Source organism: Anguilla rostrata, chromosome 15 (assembly GCF_018555375.3).
Source record: "Anguilla rostrata isolate EN2019 chromosome 15, ASM1855537v3, whole genome shotgun sequence".
NCBI classification, from domain to species: domain Eukaryota; kingdom Metazoa; phylum Chordata; class Actinopteri; order Anguilliformes; family Anguillidae; genus Anguilla; species Anguilla rostrata.
This window is the reverse complement of record NC_057947.1, coordinates 24,917,564-24,937,910: the sequence shown is the minus strand read 5'-3', so window position 1 is coordinate 24,937,910 and position 20,347 is coordinate 24,917,564. Positions and strand designations below refer to the sequence as shown.

At 54.9% G+C, this 20,347-nt stretch overlaps 1 long non-coding RNA gene across 1 annotated transcript in view; it reads right to left on the bottom strand.

The window, feature by feature from the left end:
- Positions 1-5,782: 5,782 nt before the first annotated feature.
- Positions 5,783-20,347, bottom strand: part of LOC135240435 (uncharacterized) — a 38,753-nt gene continuing 24,188 nt past the window's right edge. Inside the window, exon 2 of the long non-coding RNA XR_010325689.1 lies at positions 5,783-7,363. This is a non-coding gene — a long non-coding RNA (uncharacterized LOC135240435). The remainder of the gene's footprint in view (positions 7,364-20,347) is intronic.

Sequence of the window (20,347 nt, the reverse complement as noted above, 5' to 3'; positions counted from 1 at the left end):
CCGACAAATGACGCAAAAAAAAAAAAGAAAAGAAAAGAAGAAAAAAAAAAAAGATTTATGAGACCAGCGTGACCTTGTAGTTGCGGAGAAATTGAAAATTTTGCAACTGGTTCCAGGGAGACAAACACAGACGCCAGGCACGGCCGGCGGGAACCCGCAATGCAAATACGCTCGAGCAGTGACCTGGGTAAACAAGCGTGGGCGTCCATCTTACGGTCAGCGAGGACACTCGTCTCGCATACGTCTCTGCGCGCACATACACAAACAAACCTCTTCAATGAAAAACAGATGACAAACAATCAGAGGCCCTTTCTGAACTCAAACTGCGACCCCGCTCTGACTCGAGAAACAAACCTATAAGACAAACCGTCTGAAATACTTATACCCGTTTAACACTAATAAAATTAGACAACTATGCATCTACTGCAGATAACTACACATTTTTTTAAAAATCCTCTTGTGTTTCATGTAACACAATTCTTTTGACTCTGATGGTAGGCTACGCACTTAAGTATAAACAGTTTAATTACAAATTCAAAGTCTAAAGGATTGTTTTCAAATTTTACCGTCTTCCAAATAGTTAAAGCACTTTAAATAGCCTACGTATTTGATGTGGGGCCCATCTGAAATTTGTTTACTTAATATCTTAGCATTGATCAATTGTAAAATTTGTATTGATCAGCTGTGTAATGCGTTGTATTTGTAATGATACCCCCTCCTTTTTTGGGGGGGACGCACAACAGATAGATCGACACGTCACGCGGTAACAGATAGCAGCTGTGCTATCCCTTCAGGGGTCTCATATAGGCGATAGGACTTGCTTAGATTTCATACTAAATGTGAGCTTTCACTCATATATATATATATATATATATATATATATATATATAAACATGAACAAATAAAGATTTGTACATCCAAAAAATGCCCCATATAAATCATGTAGCAATTACACCGCAAAAAGGCGCAACTGAAAATTGCCGGCAAGCAAATGAGGAACTGGCTTGTCGCCCAACCAGCAATACAGCTGACCAACTAAAAGGAATAGTTTATAGTCCTAGTGTGCACCTTGTTTAGAGGTAAGCCACATTCACTCACGCTGGGAGTTTTTTTTAAATCACATTGATGTGGGCATCATTGTCAGTGTGATTTAACATTCGAACGCCTTACGAACGAGGCCTCAGGTCTGACAGATGAGTTTAATGAGAGGCTGTTCCTGGGTGCAGCTGAAGATGCAGTTTGTCACACGTCCTGACATCACACACCAAGGAAGGCATCGACAAATCACACACACACACATATATACAAACACACACACACACACACACACAAATAAACAAACCACATAAACACATGCATGCAAACCACAGATACACACACAAACCTACCACATAAACACCACATCATATTTGTACACATTTGTAAAAAGCACAGGCACACAGACCGTTCTCTGTTTCTCTCTCCCTCGTTCTCCCTTTGATTTATAAAATGATGCTGTGGTTGAATTCATGTAGGAAATGTAAAATTCTTTGCTCATCGTATTTTATTGTTTTCGGTTTTCACTTACCCCCCCCCACCCGTCCATCGGTTCGCCCACCCGAGCCTCCAGTGCCCAAGGCACACCTGCCTTGCCCCCAAGCCCCTGAACACTCAAATTCATTTTGGCTCATCGGCATCACAAACACACATTCGTTCTACCAAAACACATGCGTGTAACAGGAAATTACCAAACATCGCAACGCAGAAAGACAGGATATAATTATAATTAATTAAAAATACAATTAACCATTTAAACTTAGAAGCAATAAACCAGAATTTGCACATGCACAAAAATAAGAGAACAGAAATCTTTGATAACTGCAGTGCTTCCGTACGTACGCAGTGTTATTTTTCTCTTTGTGGCGTGCGTGCGTATGTTTCCGACATTTGGCGGTTTTAAGGGGGATACGACTGTAAATCCAGATAAGATGTCTGTCTCTCCCCGCAGCTCCCTCTCCGCCGCGCTGCCGGGATCGGGGGCGGGCGGGCGGGCGGTCCTCCGGCGCGCCGGGCTCTTATCGCGGCCCCGCGCTTGTTTTTTCCTGCCGCTCGGGTGCATTGCAGGTCAGCTGTTGTCGGCAGCGCCGGGGGGGGGGGGAGGGTTGGGGGGGAAGGAGATTATATTCGCGGTAATTTAGATGCGGAGTGCCGCCCTAAACGCGGCTTATGAGCAGACGGGGAAAAGCGGGGGGGGGGGGGGCGCACGGCAGGCTAAATCGAGCGGTAAACTCAATCCCTCTGTCACACACGCTATCTCCCACACACGCACGCACACACCCCCTCTGCCTCACACATACGCTTTATCACTGAGCCACACACCGACTCTCCATACCGCTCTCAGACACACAGGCGCACACACACGCACACACAGCCACTCACACACACGAAGGCACACGCACACACACGCACACACAAAGGCACACGCACACACAGCCACTCACACACATGAAGGCACACGCACACACAGCCACTCACACACATGAAGGCACACGCACACATGCGCACACACACGCACACAAAGGCACACGCACACACAGCCACTCACACACACAGCCACTCGCACGCACGCACACACACACGCTCGCTAACAAACACGCACCAGTTCCTGCGAGCAGCTGCCAGCCTTAGCACAGCTAGAAAATGCTCCTGGATATTTCTTGAGGTTTTTTTTATTTTTCTGTTTTTTTAATTGACACTGTCACCAACCCCCGCCCACTATGCCAGCTGTTTGCTCCATTGTTCCATATGTGAGGAGTTTAGTCTTGTGACCACACCCATCCCGTCCACCCCCGCCCCCGCCCCTCCCCCAACCCCCTTACAGACCTCCGGTGTGGGGCCGGGTTCACGACCCAAGCGAAACTCCAGCGAAGAACAGCAAGGAACACGGGGGGGTTGGGGGGAGATGAAAATCTCACTGGTAAGAGAATGCATGGCAATCTCTGAGCTGTTCCTCTGTCTGTCATTCCGGAAAACTCTTCCTCCCCCCCCCAGCTTCCTGCTGCTTACAGCACAGAGGACAGGCAGGAATTGTCTGAAAGGACAATCCAGGGCAATCGGTTGACAAGCAATTCGATAAAGGCTGCGATTACGAACGCGTTTGTGTGTGTATGTATAAAAGCGTAAATGTGCATACTACACACAGTATACTATATGTATGTAAATGTGTGTGTGTGTGTATGTACGTATGTGTTTATGTATGTGTTGCATTTGTGTGTGTCTGTGTGCATGTGTGTGTGTGTGTGAATGTATGTGCGTGTGTGTGTGTGTGCGTGTGTGTGTGCGTGTGTGAGTGGGTGGGTGTGTGTGTATGTGTGTGTGTGTGAGTGGGTGTGTGTGTATGTGTGTATGTTTGTGTGTGCGTGCCTGAGTGGGTGTGTATGTATGTGTGTGTGTATGTGTGTGTGTGTGTGAGTGAGTGGGTGTGTGTGCGCGTGCCTGAGTGGGTGTGTGTGTTGTGGATGTGGATGTGTGTGTGTGGTGTAGTGTGTGTGTGTTGTATGTTGTGTGTATGTTGTGTGTGTGTGTGTGTGTGTGTGGTGTGCTGAGTGGGTGTGTGTGTATGTGTGTGTGTGTGTGTATGTTATTTGTGTGTGTGTGGGTGTGTGTGTGTGTGTGTGTATGTGTGTGTGTGTGTGTGTGCGTGCGTGCCTGAGTGGGTGTGTGTATGTGTGTGTGTGTGTGTGTGTATATGTATGTGTGTGTGTGTATATTTGTGTGTGTGTGGGTGTGTGTGTGTGTATATGTATGTGTGTGTGTGTATATTTGTGTGTGTGTGGGTGTGTGTGTGTGTATATGTATGTGTGTGTGTATATTTGTGTGTGTGTGGGTGTGTGTGTGTGTATATGTATGTGTGTGTGTGTATATTTGTGTGTGTGTGTGTGTGTGTATATGTATGTGTGTGTGTGTATATTTGTGTGTGTGTGGGTGTGTATATGTATGTGTGTGTGTGTATATTTGTGTGTGTGTGGGTGTGTGTGTGTGTATATGTATGTGTGTATATGTATGTTTGTGTATGTGTGTGTGTGTATATGTATGTGTGTGTGTGTATATTTGTGTGTGTGTGTGTGTGCGCGTGCGTGCCTGAGTGGGTGTGTGTATGTGTGTGTGTATGTGTATGTCTGTGTGTGTGTGTGTGTGTTTGTGTGAGTGTGTGTGAGTGAGTGGGTGTGTGTATATGTATGTGTGTGTGTGTGTGCCTGAGTGGGTGTGTGTATGTGTGTGTGTGTGTGTGTGTATATGTGTGTGTGTATATTTGTGTGTGTGTGGGTGTGTGCGAGCGGCTGCAGGTCATCCCTCCCGCCCTCTGGTCCTGCGGCGGATCCCCGGGTTTATGAAAGGCAGCAGAGATTTCATTTCTGTCTCTGTCTCCGCTGGAAACCCGAGGCGCAGCCCGCGCCGGAGACCTCGCGTCGCTCAGAAAATCATTTCTCGGCAGGGCTTTGAAAAACGACGGAGGAAGGCTCTGAGTGCTCGTAATTATTCATCTCACAAAGCGAGCGAGGATCGCAAAACAGGTTGGGGGGTTGGGGGAAGGATTTCCATTAACGCTTATCTCCCCCTGCATTGCTCTGCATAGGGCTGCTCTCTCTCTCTCTCCTTCTCTCTCACTCTCTCAGTAACTCACTTGTGCATTTTTTCACATCCTCTCTCTCACTCTCACTCTTTTTTTTTTCCCCTCGTACTCACATATTCTCCCGTTCTCCTCTTTCTCTCAGTCCTGCAGCGCCCAGCCATTAGCCTCTCTGATTACACAGAGCAATTTTTTTAAACACCTTTTTTTTAGACTGCCACAGTCGTGGGAGTGTCTTCACTACTTTGAGAAAATTACACCCCGTTGCTAATAGCCTTCTGTGGTTATAAGAACCATGCCCCTCCCAACCCCCCACAGGGCCCCCTACCAGCATTAAAAATGTCATTGTCATCATTTATAGGCTCTTAAAAGCTGTTGTATTTCACCTTGACTGTTTTTAACACGCTAACAAATCTCCCTAGACCCCCCCCGCCCCCTCCACCTCCCCCTTTTCATGGGCACACATTTCATGGTCGCACGCCTGCATCTCAGTTCATTAAGACGCTGAGCGTTTCCGTTTTTGGGGGGGGGGGGGGGGGTTTGATTGAAGTCAATGTACATAACGCTGACAGGGTTCGTATTTACGGTGGCATTTCCAAAGTCTCGCAACGTGACGTGATGTAGAATTACACACGCATGTCTGTCTGTCTGTCCGTCCGTCTGTCCCTGTGCGTGTCTGTATGTGCACACGCGTGTGGCAGTATCTGTGCGGTATGTCTGTGTGCTCGTGTGCGTGCGTGCGCGTTAGTGAGATTAGGTAAACGAATGAGCAGCGTGACTCCGTGCGTATGTGCGCAGTCACACAGGAATGTCTATAGTGTGTGTGTGTGTGTGTGTGTGTGTGAGAGAGAGAGAGAGAGGGAGCGGGTTTCTGGCAATATCTCAGGACAGCACGGTGCAGCAGGGCCCCAGTTAGACGACGTGAGTGAGTATGGGAGCCGTAGGCTACGCCGCCCCCCCGCCCCCCCGCCCCATTACCCATGGAGACTCTGATTAATAATGGATCCCTCGTCTATATTTAGCGGCGGTCTGCGGAGGAGGAGGGAAGGGGGGGGGGGGGGCGGCCGAGCCCCAAAGCGACGTGCCGCACGCTTTGTGATGTACCCTAGCATTTCCGCCCGCCACGGCTCTGCCCAGCACGGCCTGACACACACCCACACCCTCACCCTCCCCTCTCTCCCTCCGTCCCTCTCTCTTTAAATATTCATCAGCCTGGCTTCGTGGTTAGCCTTTAACCGCGCGTGCAAAGCTGTGAAACCCCTCCTCCCCCTCGCCCCGGAGACGCTTTTAGGGGTGTTAAGACAATCCCGGACACCCGTTCTCCCGTCGAGGAGCGCGCTCGTCTTTCGCGCGGCGGTTCCGTCATCGGCGAGGCCGCGCGGCTCTTTCGCCCGTCCTCCGTGCCGCTCCTGCGAGGACAGCGATTGTACACACTGAAAAGGGGAAGCGCGGGAAGGCCTTCGCCAAGGTAAACGAGTTTACCGCACCGCTCGCCCGTCTGCGGCGCTCCGTGGGCGTCCGTTTAACAGAGCAAGATAAAACACGCTAATTAGTTCGGGACAGAAAACAAGGCCAAACATCTCAGTTTTAGTCGACGTGTTTGTTGAATAGAAAAAAAATATATCTTTTTTTTTTTATCTAACGGACATCTAGCTGCCCTGGGTGATTGCCTGCTAAATGAATGCATTTTTTAAAAGCGTATAGATAATAAGGTATTGCCTACAGGCATGTCTGTCATAGCTTCATTACAACCTACAAGTTCTGACTGCTCCCCACTCAGCACCCTCCCTATGCTGCTCAGGACACATACAGTGTATGGCCAAAAGTATGTGGACACCATCCAACATCACATACAAAATTATGGGCATTAATATGGAGTTGGTCCACCCTTTGCTGCTATAACAACCTCCACTCTTTTGGGAAGGCTTCATACTAGATGTTGGAGCATTGCTGCAGGGATTTTCTTCCATTCAGCCAGAAGAGCATTAGTGAGGTGGGGCACTGATTGGGTGATTAGACCTGGCTCTCAGTTCGCTTTCCACCTGATCCCAAAGGTGTTGGATGGGGTTGAGGTCGGGGCTCTGTGCAGGCCAGTCAAGTTCTTCCACACCAATCTCGACAAAAACTATGTCTATATGTGTCATGCTGAAACAGGAAAGGGCCTTCGCCAAACTGTTGCCACAAGGCTGGAAGCACAGAATTGTCTAAAATGTCACTGCATTCAGATTTGCCCTCTCTGGAACAAAGGGACCAAGCCCAAACCATGAAAAACAGCCCCAGACCAAGGGGTGTCCAGATACTTTTGGTCATATAGTGTATCTGTGGACCAGCTAGTACCCAGCAGTAGCAATGAAGGGTGGATGCAGGCAGCAACCACTAGGGTTGAGCATTAGAGGTGAGCAGTAATCACTGGGGTTGAGTCTGTGTGGGAGGGTTGAGTATAAGGATTCAATGGGGGTTTCATCTTGGCAGTGTTAAACCGGCCACAGATACGTGCAGAACGCCATTGTGTTTCAGGAAGCGGGATGTCTGCGTGTGTGGCTGGTTCTGTTAGAGAGGCGTAGCAGCAGGTAACCACTCTGTACCGCAGCGTGTATATTTTTTGGGGGAATTACATGTATGCTGTGTGTGTGTGTGTGTGTGCGTGTGTGCGTGTGCTTGCGTGTGTGCGAGTGTGTGTGTGCGCGCATGTGTGACTCACTGCGTTCTTGTGCCTGCATGTGAGTGAAGCCAACAGTGCATTAGCGTTGGAGGCTAGAGAAAGAGAGCGAGAGGAACTGTTTGAGAGAGAGCGAGAGAGCGAGAGAGAGAGAAAGAGAAACAGAGGGAGAAAGAGAGAGCGTTTTCAGCTACGCCACGCTACAGTCATACACAGATGTTCCTGTTGGCGGAAGGAGGCACAGGTGAGGGGGCGAAAGAACAGAAAAACAGACGGAGAGATGAAACGCAGACTGCGCAATAAATCCCCCCTCGTCTGTCCTCACTTGGAGAGCCGCCTGTCAGCAGTGACCCCGCCGCGAACCCCAGCTTTACAGATCAAAGGGGATTACTGGCCAATGTGCCGCCCGCACGCTGATGTCACTAGCCCCCATGCTGGCCCGCGCGGTCAACTCCTCCCAGCTGAGTCTGAGCTGGGACTGAGGGCACTGCTCTTACCTGCCCTGAGAAAGCCCCCACTCCTACACACACACACACACACACACACACACACACCACACACACTCCTACACACACACACACACATATACACACACACACACACACACATACACACACACATATACACACACACTCCTACACACACACACACACACATATACACACTCCTACACACATATACACACACACACACAGACACAAACACACACCCACACATATACACACACACACACACAGACGCAGGCACACACGCAGACGCACACACACAGACGCACACATATACACACTCCTACACACATATACACACACACACAGTCTCACACACACACATATACACACACATATACACACACACAGACTCACACACACACATATACACACACACACATATACACACACACACTACACACACAGACTCAAACACACACACACACACACACACATATACACACACAACACACACACACACACACACACACACACACACATACAGACTCAAACACACACAGACTCACACACACACACACACACACACACAGAGGCAGAAGCAGGGAAGCGCAGACAGATCCCTGCATAGAGCGCTGCAGTGCTGAAGAGCTCCTGCAGGTTAGCGCGGCTGTGAAGCAGTTTTTTCTCCGCCTCCCACAGCCAGTCTCCAGCCTGGCTAATCCCCAGCACCGTGTCACCGCTTCCCCCGGCACACCGCCACGGCGCTCCGCACCGCCTGCTTATCTCCAGCACACTCTGTATTCATCCGCTCGCTGCTCCCTGCGCAAGGGAGTGCGCGTCTGTGTGTGTGCGTCTGCGTGTGCGTGCACGTCTGTGTGTGTGTGTGTGTGTGTGTGCTCGCGTCTGTGTGTGTGTGTGTGTGTGTGCGTCTGTGTGTGTGCGTCTGCGTGTGCGCGCACGTCTGTGTGTGTGTGTGTGTGTGTCTGTGTGTGCGCGTCTGCGTGTGCGCGCGCGGTCGTGTGTGCGTCGTGTGCGTCTGGTGTGTGTGCGTCTGTGTGTGTGCGTCTGCGTGTGTGCGCGCGTCTGTGTGTGTGTGTGTGCGTGTGTGTGTGTGTGTGTGTGTGCGTGAGTGTGTGTGTGCGCGCGTCTGTGTGTGTGCGTGTGAGTGCGTGTGTGCGTCTGTGTGTGTGTGTGCGTGAGTGTGTGTGTGTGCGCGCGTCTGTGTGTGTGCGCGCGTCTGTGTGCGCGTCTGCGTGTGTGCGCGCGTCTGTGTTTGTGTGTGCGCGTTTGTGTGTGTGCGTGTGAGCGTCTGTGTGTGTGTGAGGGAGTCTGTGAGTGCGTGTGTGAGAATGAGTTTGTATGTGTGTGTGTGTGTGCGTGTGTGAGTGCGTGTCTGTGAGAGTGAGTTTGTGAGAATGTGTGTGTGTGTGTGCGTGTGAGTGCGTGTCTGTGAGAGTGAGTTTGTGAGAATGTGTGTGTGTGTGTGTGTGTGTGTGTGTGTCTGTGAGAGTGAGTTTGTGAGTGTGCGTGGGTCTGAGTGTGTGTGTGTGTGTGTGTGTGTCGTGAGTGTGTGCGTGTGAGGGTCTGTGAGTGTGTGTCAGAGTCTGTGTGTGTGAGCGTGTGTGTGTGTGTGTGCGCGCGCGAGTGTGAGAGCATGTGTGTGTGTGTGTGTGTGTGAGTGTGAGTGCGATTGTGTGTTTATGCCCCTTTCTGATTATGTGTGTGTGTCTTTCTGTGTGTGCGTGCATCTTTGTGATTGCGTGTGGGTGAGTGTGTGTGTGCGTGTTTGGGCGTCTTTGTGATTGACTTTGTGTGCGTGCGTGAGCGCGCGCGTGTGTACAAGTTGGTGAGGAAGTGCACTGTAACTGAATTTGCACAATCGGGGAGCAAGATCGGAGGTCAGAGATTAGGAATGAGGAAATGGAGCAGGGGCTGGGGGGGTGGGGGGGGGGGGGTCAGGTCTGCACATTATGACCCATCCCCCCCCCGTCCTCATCCCCGCCACAGACCCCCTGGCAGCAGCCGCACGCCACGCTCACGCTCGCGGGGAGAGGGAGAGAAACAGATGGCTGTAGCGGACATCACGTCCGCTTCGCAAACAGCCCCGTTTATTTTCCTCTCGCTCTTTTTTTCATCATCTTGTTTTTTTCCTTTTTCTTTTAAAGAAAGACCAGGCTAGGGGAGCAGTGCGGAGAGAGAAGCGAAAGAGAGAGAGCGAGAGAGAGAGAGAGAGAGAGGGAGGGAGGGCAGGAGGCGGTGAGAGAGAGAGAGAGAGAGCGAGAGGCGGTGAGAGACAGGGGAAAGTCCGGCTCACGCTGGCCCAGATGGAGCGGGGAGGCGGTTAAACGGTGGAGCTCGCACCGCGAGGGAGGGAGGGACGGGGAGAGAGAGAGAGAGAGAGAGAGAGAGAGGGAGAGGGAGGGAGAGCGGAAGACGCAGAGAAACGAAACTGGAGACGGTGACAAATGAGGCGAGGCGCGGCGGCGCTGAGGATCGAGAGCAGCGAGCGCTGCGCCGTGTGGGAGGCTGGGGGGGGGTGAGAGCGTGCGAGGAGAGAAGAGAGAGAGCGAGCGAGAGGGGGAGAGGGGGGGGAATGACTAAAGAGCCAGGAGACTCCCTCCTCTGTCTCTGCATGACTGGCACTCAGCCTCTGTTTATGGGAACAGGCAGCGTTCCCCGGAGACCCGGGGGGGGTGGGGGGAAATAAATAAATAAATAAAGACGCGAGCGCTGTTTACCTCCAAAATTACCTGCCAGGAAACGACCTCCGAGGAACGTTTTCACGCCGGCTTAGCGGCTCATCCGCGTTTATTTTGCGCCAGGAACAAAGCGTCCCACGCCGTAAAAAAAAAGAAATAAATAAACGCACTCCCGAGTACGCTGGCGACTGCCGAGCTCAGCGCCCGAGCTCGGGTCCAAAATAGAACTGCAGCGCTCATCAGTCAGAGGAAATAATTACGGAACTGGCCTGGGCCCGGGGTTTCGCAAGCGTGGAGGCCGGGAACGTCCGGCCGCCTGCGCCGCGTGTCGCTGGCTACGCTGCGCTAATGGCTAGCTTAGCCCCAGCTTCGCTACGCTAACGTCCGGCCGTCTGAGCCGCCTGCCGCTGGCTACGCTGCGCTAATGGCTAGCTTACCCCGAGCTTTGCTACCTTCGCGTCGGGCTGTGTTGTGCTTCAGCCGGTGGGAATCACACCTACCCCTGAGGAGCCGCTGACCCCGGGGCAAACTGAGGCTCGATCTTCGCTGGGTGCTGCCAAAATGCGTCTGTGAACAGAGGGGCCGGGCTGCTCAGCCCGCGGTGGAGGGGGAACCTGCAGGGCCTCTCTTTCCATATCCCCGGTTCGGTTGAGAAATCACCACAAAAGAGAAGTTCCTCTGCCCCGCTCACACAGGATAGACACGCTCTGTGTGAGTCACCTGGGCTCTGGGGAGTGACCCCCCCCCCACCCACCCCCGGTGTCTGGGCTGGACTGTCGCGTCGGGTATGGCGGTACGGCTGACCCTGCAGCGGGGGCGGGGTGGCGGAAACGCGGTTTCGGAAGGGCAGGCACGCTGGCGGAGGAAGGGGGGCGGTTGAGCAAGCGCTCTCGACCTTGCGATGATAGACGGGACTTTGTAGATCATAAGACTGAAAGCTCCTGTCCAGCCGCAGCTGTGAGGAGATTGAAGCTGATAGAGATGAATGGGGGGGGGGGGGGCCAAGGCCGGCTGATAAACTCCCCCCCCCCCCACCCCGGCTGATGTGTGGGACGTGTGGGCTCCAGGGGGGAGGGAGGGGGGCATTCACGGAGCATCGAGTTTCCCGGCACATCGGTAAAGAGCCATAAAGCGAGACCTAGAAAGAGAGAGGAACAGTGAAGAACAGAGTGTAAAAAAAGGTAAGAGAACAAGAGTGAGAGACAAGAGATACAGGCAAAACAGGGACAGAACGAAAGGAAGGAAAGAAAGAAAGAGTGGAGAGAAAAATAACAAAACAGAAATAGATTTGGCAATAAATAGACAGCATGTGGGATGTGAGGGGGAAGATGAATCAAGAGAATACAGATGCGGAGAGAGAGAAATAAAGAAAGAGAGAGAGAGAGAGGCAGTCAGGGAGAGAGAGAGCAGAGGAGAGAGAGGCAGAGAGAGAGAGAGAGAGAGAGAGAGGCAGGAGAGAGAGAGAGAGAGAGAGAGAGGAGAGAGAGAGAGAGCAGAGAGAAGAGAGAGAGAGGAGAGAGAGAGAGAGAGGAGAGAGAGGGAGAGAGAGGGGCAGAGAGGAGAGAGGAGAGAGAGAGGAGAGGAGAGAGAGAGGAAGGGAGAGAGGAGGAGAGAGAGAGAGAGAGGAGAGAGAGAGGCAGAGAGAGAGAGAGGAGAGAGCAGGAGGAGGGGAGAGAGGGAGAGAGGCAGAGAGAGAGAGAGGAGAGAGAGAGAGAGGCAGAGAGGAGAGAGCAGAGAGGAGAGAGAGAGAGGGAGAGAGAGAGAGAGAGAGGCAGAGAGGAGGCAGAGAGAGAGGAGAGAGAGAGAGGCAGAGAGGGAGAGAGGGAGGCAGGCAGAGAGAGAGGCAGAGAGAGGCAGAGAGAGGCAGAGAGAGGCAGAGAGAGGCAGAGAGAGGCAGAGAGCGCGAGAGAGTCAGGGAGAGAGAGAGGCAGGGAGCGCGAGCGCTGCTGGGATGTGCGCTGGTGACAGCGGGGCCCAGGGGAGAGGCGTTGAGCGTGTGCGCTCTGAGCAGCGGCCGCCGCAGGCTCTCTGGCGCGTAAACGCGTGTCAAATAGCTCCGGCGGCCTCTCGCCTCCGTGGCAACCCGACACCCTCACCCCCCGCCCGCCGCAGCTTAACCCCGGAGCCTCCCGCCGACTGCAACCCGAACCCGCGCCAGCGTCCCCCGCAGCCCGGCTACACGGGGAACATGACCCAGAGCCATCACTGCAGCAACACAGACCAGAGCCACGCACTGCAGCAGCACAGACCAGGGCCACGCACTGCAGCAGCACAGACCAGGGCCACGCACTGCAGCAGCACAGACCCAGGGCCACGCACTGCAGCAGCACAGACCAGACCCACGCACTGCAGCAGCACAGACCCAGGGCAACGCACTGCAGCAGCACAGACCAGGAGCCACGCACTGCAGCAGCACAGACCCAGGGCCACGCACTGCAGCAGCACAGACCCAGGGCCACGCACTGCAGCAGCACAGACCAGAGCCACGCACTGCAGCAGCACAGACCAGAGCCACTCACTGCAGCAGCACAGACCAGAGCCACGCACTGCAGCAGCACAGACCAGAGCCACGCACTGCAGCAGCACAGACCAGAGCCACTCATGCAGCAGCCAGACCACAGCCGCGCACTGCAGCAGCGCAGACCAGAGCCACTCACTGCAGCAGCACAGACCAGAGCCACGCACTGCAGCAGCACAGACCAGAGCCACTCACTGCAGCAGCACAGACCAGAGCCACGCACTGCAGCAGCACAGACCAGAGCCTCGCACTGCAGCAGCACAGACCAGAGCCACGCACTGCAGCAGCACAGACCACAGCCGCTCACTGCAGCAGCACAGACCAGAGTCGCTCACTGCAGCAGCACAGACCAGAGCCACGCACTGCAGCAGCACAGACCAGACCCACACACTGCAGCAGCACAGACCAGAGCCACGCACTGCAGCAGCACAGACCAGAGCCACGCACTGCAGCAGCACAGACCAGAGCCACGCACTGCAGCAGCACAGACCAGAGCCACGCACTGCAGCAGCACAGACCCAGGGCCACGCACTGCAGCAGCACAGACCAGAGCCACGCACTGCAGCAGCACAGACCAGACCACTACTGCAGCACACAGACCCGGCCACGTACTGCAGCACCACCAGGGCCAGACCCACTCACTGCAGCAGCACAGACCAGAGCCACTCACTGCAGCACCACAGACCAGAGCCACTCACTGCAGCACCACAGACCAGAGCCACTCATTGCAGCAGCACAGACCATGGCCACTCACTGCAGCAGCACAGACCCAGAGCCACTCACTGCAGCACCACAGACCAGAGCCACTCACTGCAGCAGCACAGACCAGAGCCACTCACTGCAGCAACACAAACCCAGGGCCAGGCACTGCAGCAGCACAGACCCAGGGTCGTTCACTGCAGCAGCACAGACCATGGCCACGCACTGCAGCAGCACAGACCATGGCCACTCACTGCAGCACAGACCATGGCCACTCAGTACAGCAACACAGACCAGGGCCGCTCACTGCAGCAGCACAGACCAGCAGCAGCAGCCTGTTGGCCTGGCACACTCCCTGACACCGACCCGCTCTTTTTTCATTAGCAGTGCTAGCACAGACAGGAACAGCCCGTGCTGAGCGGGGGGGGGGGAACCTTTTCTCCTCACTCTGCGATGCCGTTTGCTCCCAGCAGGCTCCCTCTCTGCTCCGCTAGCAGCACAGCCCTGGGTGGGCTGCTGATTCATCGCTGGGAGCCCGGCTGCTTTCTCCAAAACTGAGATGACGGGTCCGCGTGACGCTGAGAGACCCAAGCATAACAACGGGAGTGACCTTCTGTTGCCGGGGCTCTCCGCTTCGCATAAACACCCGATCCGTCGTCTGAGGTCATCGCTGTCTTTAATTCCCGCCGCGTCCAATTTCGGTCGGACGCGGGGGCCTAAGGGGGCGAGCGCTAGCGCTAGCGAGAACGCCGGCCCCGCCGCGGCCGAGCTCCGCCGAGCTCCGGGGGCCGTTTACGCTCACGCGCGATTAGCCGCGGGTTCCGCCCCCCCTCGCTAAGCGGCGCGGTCGCCGCGGTTTCTCCCCGGCGCTACGCTACGCGCCGCGTCGCCGGCCCCCGTTTCTCCGCCGCCGCCGCCACACTCGAACGATAAGTGTTAATCCCCCTTGTTCGGGGTCTGCCAAATACCCTAAGAATGAATAATCTCTTCCGTCGTGCTGCGGCAGACGGGCTGTCTCTTAGCGAGCTCGCTCCGGGGCTGGATTTGGCTGGAAACGCTCAGCGCTCAGCGCCCCCCCGCCCCCCCACCCCCTTCCCCCCTTCCCCGCTCCCCCCTCCCCCCCCCATCAATAATGGATGCTGTTTCCACTCCGCAAATCTGCTTTACCTCAGCGTCCACGAGCGATAGCAGCCACAGCCCTCACTCCGAGGCGCGGCGCACAAACTCCTCTGTGGGACGAGCTGGCGTATTAAAAAAACACAGAGGTAGGGTTTGACTGAAGGACACAGTTATTTTTTTCCATTTTGTTTTGTTTTTTTTTGTTGCTGGAATGTTTCTGTTGTGTTTATTCACAGCGGCATCGGCTGATTCGGCCGATGAAACAATCGGGGCCTTCAGCGCCGTCTCCCGAAACCTCGCGGGACAATGGCGGCCATTGTGCGGCGTTCCGCGCCGCCGCCGGCGAGGGGAGCTTTTTCAAGCGCCTTTTGTCTCGCTCCCGTAGCGAAGCGCGAAGTCTCCGCTCGCCGCAGCTGGATGCGGAGGGAGGCGTGATGTTTGTGCTCATTCTTTTTTTCTCCTCCTTCCCCCCGCCAGCTCAGCCCTGACAGAATGATAAGCAGCCCCCTCTTTGTTTTCCTTCATCGCTCTGATCTCCGCGTCTCGCGGCAGATTGTTCGGGAGCAGCCGGGGGGTGGGGGGTGGGGGGTGTGTGGGGGGGGAGAGCATCGCACCGAAGACACGACCCCGAAAGGAGGAGAGCACCCAGCCGGTGCGCTGCCCCTGCCCCCGCCCCCGCCCCCGCCCCGCCCCGCCCCCGCCCCGCCCCCCGCTCTGGTTCCGCAGCGCTCCGCTCAAACCTCCTGCATGAGTCATAAGGTTTTGCGATCGCTCACAAACCACACAGACAGGGGACCCCGGGACGGCAGGGCTGCGGTTTAGGACGCAGGGGGAGGGGGAGGGGGAGTTTCACGTAAATCACGATGAAAAGGATTATGTAAAAAAAAAAAATTCCCCGAGTCTTCTTAAAACCAGTCACAGCCACCGCAGTCAGGCTCTGACAGGAAAGAGAAAAACCTTCAGACTGGCCGTGCAGAAGGCTGCCGGGTAATCTGTCAGGCTAGGAGGCGGACGGCCTCCCAAAAAAATGGGATGTTGAGGTTTTGACTCGGTGCGCTTAACAGACGGGACGGCTCGGAGCCCCGTGGCCTTTCCGGGCGGGACCGGGGATTCGCTCGTAGCGCTGTCACTTTTCGGGGGAAATGGTGAGCAGCTTCTGTGGTCAAGCACATTTGCATTCAACCTTAGTGGCTGTGGCCACAAAGCAAATTCTCCATCCAGTTTTATTTAGCCTCTAAATACACACGCTCGCACATGCACAGACACACACACACACACACACACACACACACACACACACACACACACACACACACTCAGCCATCAGGGGCTCCTGATTTATTAAGCCTTTAATTAGAAGTGAAATAAATCTGAGCAGCAGCTGGCCCGTTTAATTCTCTCCAGGAGCCCAAACCAGTGAAGCACCACCTTATTCCCCACAGAACCCAGAGTGGTGCACTGTCCCCACAGCTCCAGAGTGGTGCACTGTCCCCACTGCTCCAGACTGGAGTACACTGTCCCCACAGCTCCAGACTGATACACACTGTCCCCACAGCTCCAGACTAGAGTACACTGTCCCCACAGCTCCAGACTGATACACACTGTCCCCACAGCTCCAGACTGATACACACTGTCCCCACAGCTCCAGACTGGAGTACACTGTCCCCACAGCTCCAGACTGGAGTACACTGTCCCCACAGCTCCAGACTGGAGTACACTGTCCCCACAGCTCCAGACTGATACACACTGTCCCCACAGCTCCAGAGTGGTGCACTGTCCCCACTGCTCCAGACTGATACACACTGTCCCCACAGCTCCACACTGGAGTACACTGTCCCCACAGCTCCAGACTGGAGTACACTGTCCCCACAGCTCCAGAGTGGTGCACTGTCCCCACTGCTCCAGACTGATACACACTGTCCCCACAGCTCCAGACTGGAGTACACTGTCCCCACAGCTCCAGACTGATACACACTGTCCCCACAGCTCCAGGCTGATACACACTGTCCCCACAGCTCCAGGCTGATACACACTGTCCCCACAGCTCCAGACTAGAGTACACTGTCCCCACAGCTCCAGACTGATACACACTGTCCCCACAGCTCCAGGCTGATACACACTGTCCCCACAGCTCCAGACTAGAGTACACTGTCCCCACAGCTCCAGACTGATACACACTGTCCCCACAGCTCCAGACTGGAGTACACTGTCCCCACAGCTCCAGACTGGAGTACACTGTCCCCACAACTCCAGACTGTACACACTGTCCCCACTGCTCCTGACTGGAGTACACTGTCCCCACAGCTCCAGACTGGAGTACACTGTCCCCACTGCTCCAGGCTGATACACACTGTCCCCACTGCTCCAGGCTGATACACACTGTCCCCACTGCTCCAGGCTGATACACACTGTCCCCACAACTCCAGACTGATACACACTGTCCCCACAACTCCAGACTGGAGTACACTGTCCCCACAGCTCCAGACTGGAGTACACTGTCCCCACTGCTCCAGACTGGTGTACACTGTCCCCACTGCTCCAGGCTGATACACACTGTCCCCACAGCTCCAGACTGATACACACTGTCCCCACAGCTCCAGACTGGAGTACACTGTCCCCACAGCTCCAGACTGGAGTACACTGTCCCCACAGCTCCAGACTGGAGTACACTGTCCCCACTGCTCCAGACTGATACACACTGTCCCCACAGCTCCAGACTGATACACACTGTCCCCACAGCTCCAGACTGATACACACTGTCCCCACAGCTCCAGACTGGAGTACACTGTCCCCACTGCTCCTGACTGGAGTACACTGTCCCCACAGCTCCAGACTGATACACACTGTCCCCACAGCTCCAGACTGATACACACTGTCCCCACTGCTCCAGACTGGAGTACACTGTCCCCACAGCTCCAGACTGATACACACTGTCCCCACAGCTCCAGACTGGTACACACTGTCCCCACAGCTCCAGACTGGAGTACACTGTCCCCACAGCTCCAGACTGGAGTACACTGTCCCCACAGCTCCAGACTGGAGTACACTGTCCCCACAGCTCCAGACTGATACACACTGTCCCCACAGCTCCAGACTGGAGTACACTGTCCCCACAGCTCCAGACTGGAGTACACTGTCCCCACAGCTCCAGACTGATACACACTGTCCCCACAGCTCCAGACTGGAGTACACTGTCCCCACAGCTCCAGACTGGAGTACACTGTCCCCACTGCTCCAGACTGGAGTACACTGTCCCCACTGCTCCAGACTGGAGTACACTGTCCCCACTGCTCCAGACTGATACACACTGTCCCCACAGCTCCACACTGGAGTACACTGTCCCCACAGCTCCAGACTGGAGTACACTGTCCCCACAGCTCCAGACTGATACACACTGTCCCCACAGCTCCAGACTGATACACACTGTCCCCACTGCTCCAGGCTGATACACACTGTCCCCACAGCTCCAGGCTGATACACACTGTCCCCACAGCTCCAGACCGGAGTACACTGTCCCCACAGCTCCAGACTGGAGTACACTGTCCCCACAGCTCCAGACTGATACACACTGTCCCCACAGCTCCAGACTGATACACACTGTCCCCACAGCTCCAGACTGGAGTACACTGTCCCCACAGCTCCAGACTGATACACACTGTCCCCACAGCTCCAGACTGATACACACTGTCCCCACTGCTCCAGACTGGAGTACACTGTCCCCACAGCTCCAGACTGATACACACTGTCCCCACAGCTCCAGACTGATACACACTGTCCCCACTGCTCCAGACTGGAGTACACTGTCCCCACTGCTCCAGACTGGAGTACACTGTCCCCACAGCTCCAGACTGGAGTACACTGTCCCCACTGCTCCAGACTGATACACACTGTCCCCACAGCTCCAGACTGGAGTACACTGTCCCCACAGCTCCAGACTGATACACACTGTCCCCACAGCTCCACACTGGAGTACACTGTCCCCACAGCTCCAGGCTGATACACACTGTCCCCACTGCTCCAGAGTGGTACACTGTCCCCACAGCTCCAGACTGATACACACTGTCCCCACAGCTCCAGGCTGATACACACTGTCCCCACAACTCCAGACTGATGCACACTGTCCCCACAGCTCCAGACTGATACACACTGTCCCCACAGCTCCAGACTGATACACACTGTCCCCACAGCTCCAGACTGGAGTACACTGTCCCCACAGCTCCAGACTGGAGTACACTGTCCCCACAGCTCCAGACTGATACACACTGTCCCCACAGCTCCAGACTGGAGTACACTGTCCCCACTGCTCCACACTGGAGTACACTGTCCCCACAGCTCCACACTGGAGTACACTGTCCCCACAGCTCCACACTGGAGTACACTGTCCCCACAGCTCCACACTGGAGTACACTGTCCCCACAGCTCCACACTGGAGTACACTGTCCCCACAGCTCCACACTGGAGTACACTGTCCCCTACAGTAGTACATCCTGGACCTACTACTATTCTGCTGCTTCTAGTGCTACTACTACTACCTCTTCTGCTACCAGTAACCCCCACCATCACACACAATAGCCTGTGACCCGGATGATCAGATTACAGCATGAGGTCCAGCTAATATCTTGAAAAGATCGAAGGGAATTTGAATCAAAACCCGTCAGGGAGAAAAAAATCCCAAAACAAGTGATTGGATAAGAGAATTGGCAAGACGTAGGCGTGAAAAAGAAGTCACGCCACTGGAACGGAACCCTAATCCCGCCCCGCTCATTTCAATGCCGCAGCGGCAGCGGAGCGGCGCAGGAGCGGCGCAGGAGCGGCGCAGGAGCGGCGCAGGAGCGGCGCAGGAGCGGCGCGTCTGCAGCCTACCGGCAGATTGAATAGCTTAGGCGGTTAAAAAAAAAAAAAAAACAGGATTTATCAGATTCAGCCGACTGTCTCTGCACGCTGGCTGCCTGGGAGAGGCGGAGAGACAGACGACCTGGCAGAGGGTGAAAGCGCTTCCTCTGCCAATCCTTCACTTTCGCCCGCACGGCCGACGCCGTCGTGACTCAGGACCGGCTGCACCGGTACGGACGCTGAAACGGACACGGTGATTCACTGTTCCCAAAGCAGGGCAGGGCTGCGCTCTGGGTGTGTCGCAAGCGCACGCACCGCTGGAGCCTTCACGCTCCGCAACAGCTGATAGCGGGAGGGGACGCTTGGCAACAGAGCCAAATACCGGTGAGCCCGAGAGACATCTGTGCTCCGAAAATCAGCATTCCTGAGCAATCAGGGGAAAAAAAAAAAATCACATTCCTCATTACACTGCGCTCTGGAAGAGAGATGACAGGAACAGGAAGAGGAACGAGAGTGTTTTTCTGCACAGTGCAGGTTTCTGTAGGCTCTGAGCTGGACAGGTCCAGCCCGCAGCAGACTGCGTGCTCCCTGCCCTCCTTTGCCAGCAGAGAGACAGACATTCAGGGCAGTCCATTCCCCAGTCCAGTCCAGATTTCCTCTCTTCCCCAGCGCGTCTTGCTCTGAGAATACCCTTCCCCCCCATTCTTTCAGATGGAGCTTCTTCCTCAAACCACCCTGAATCTGGCCTTGTGTGTCAGGGTT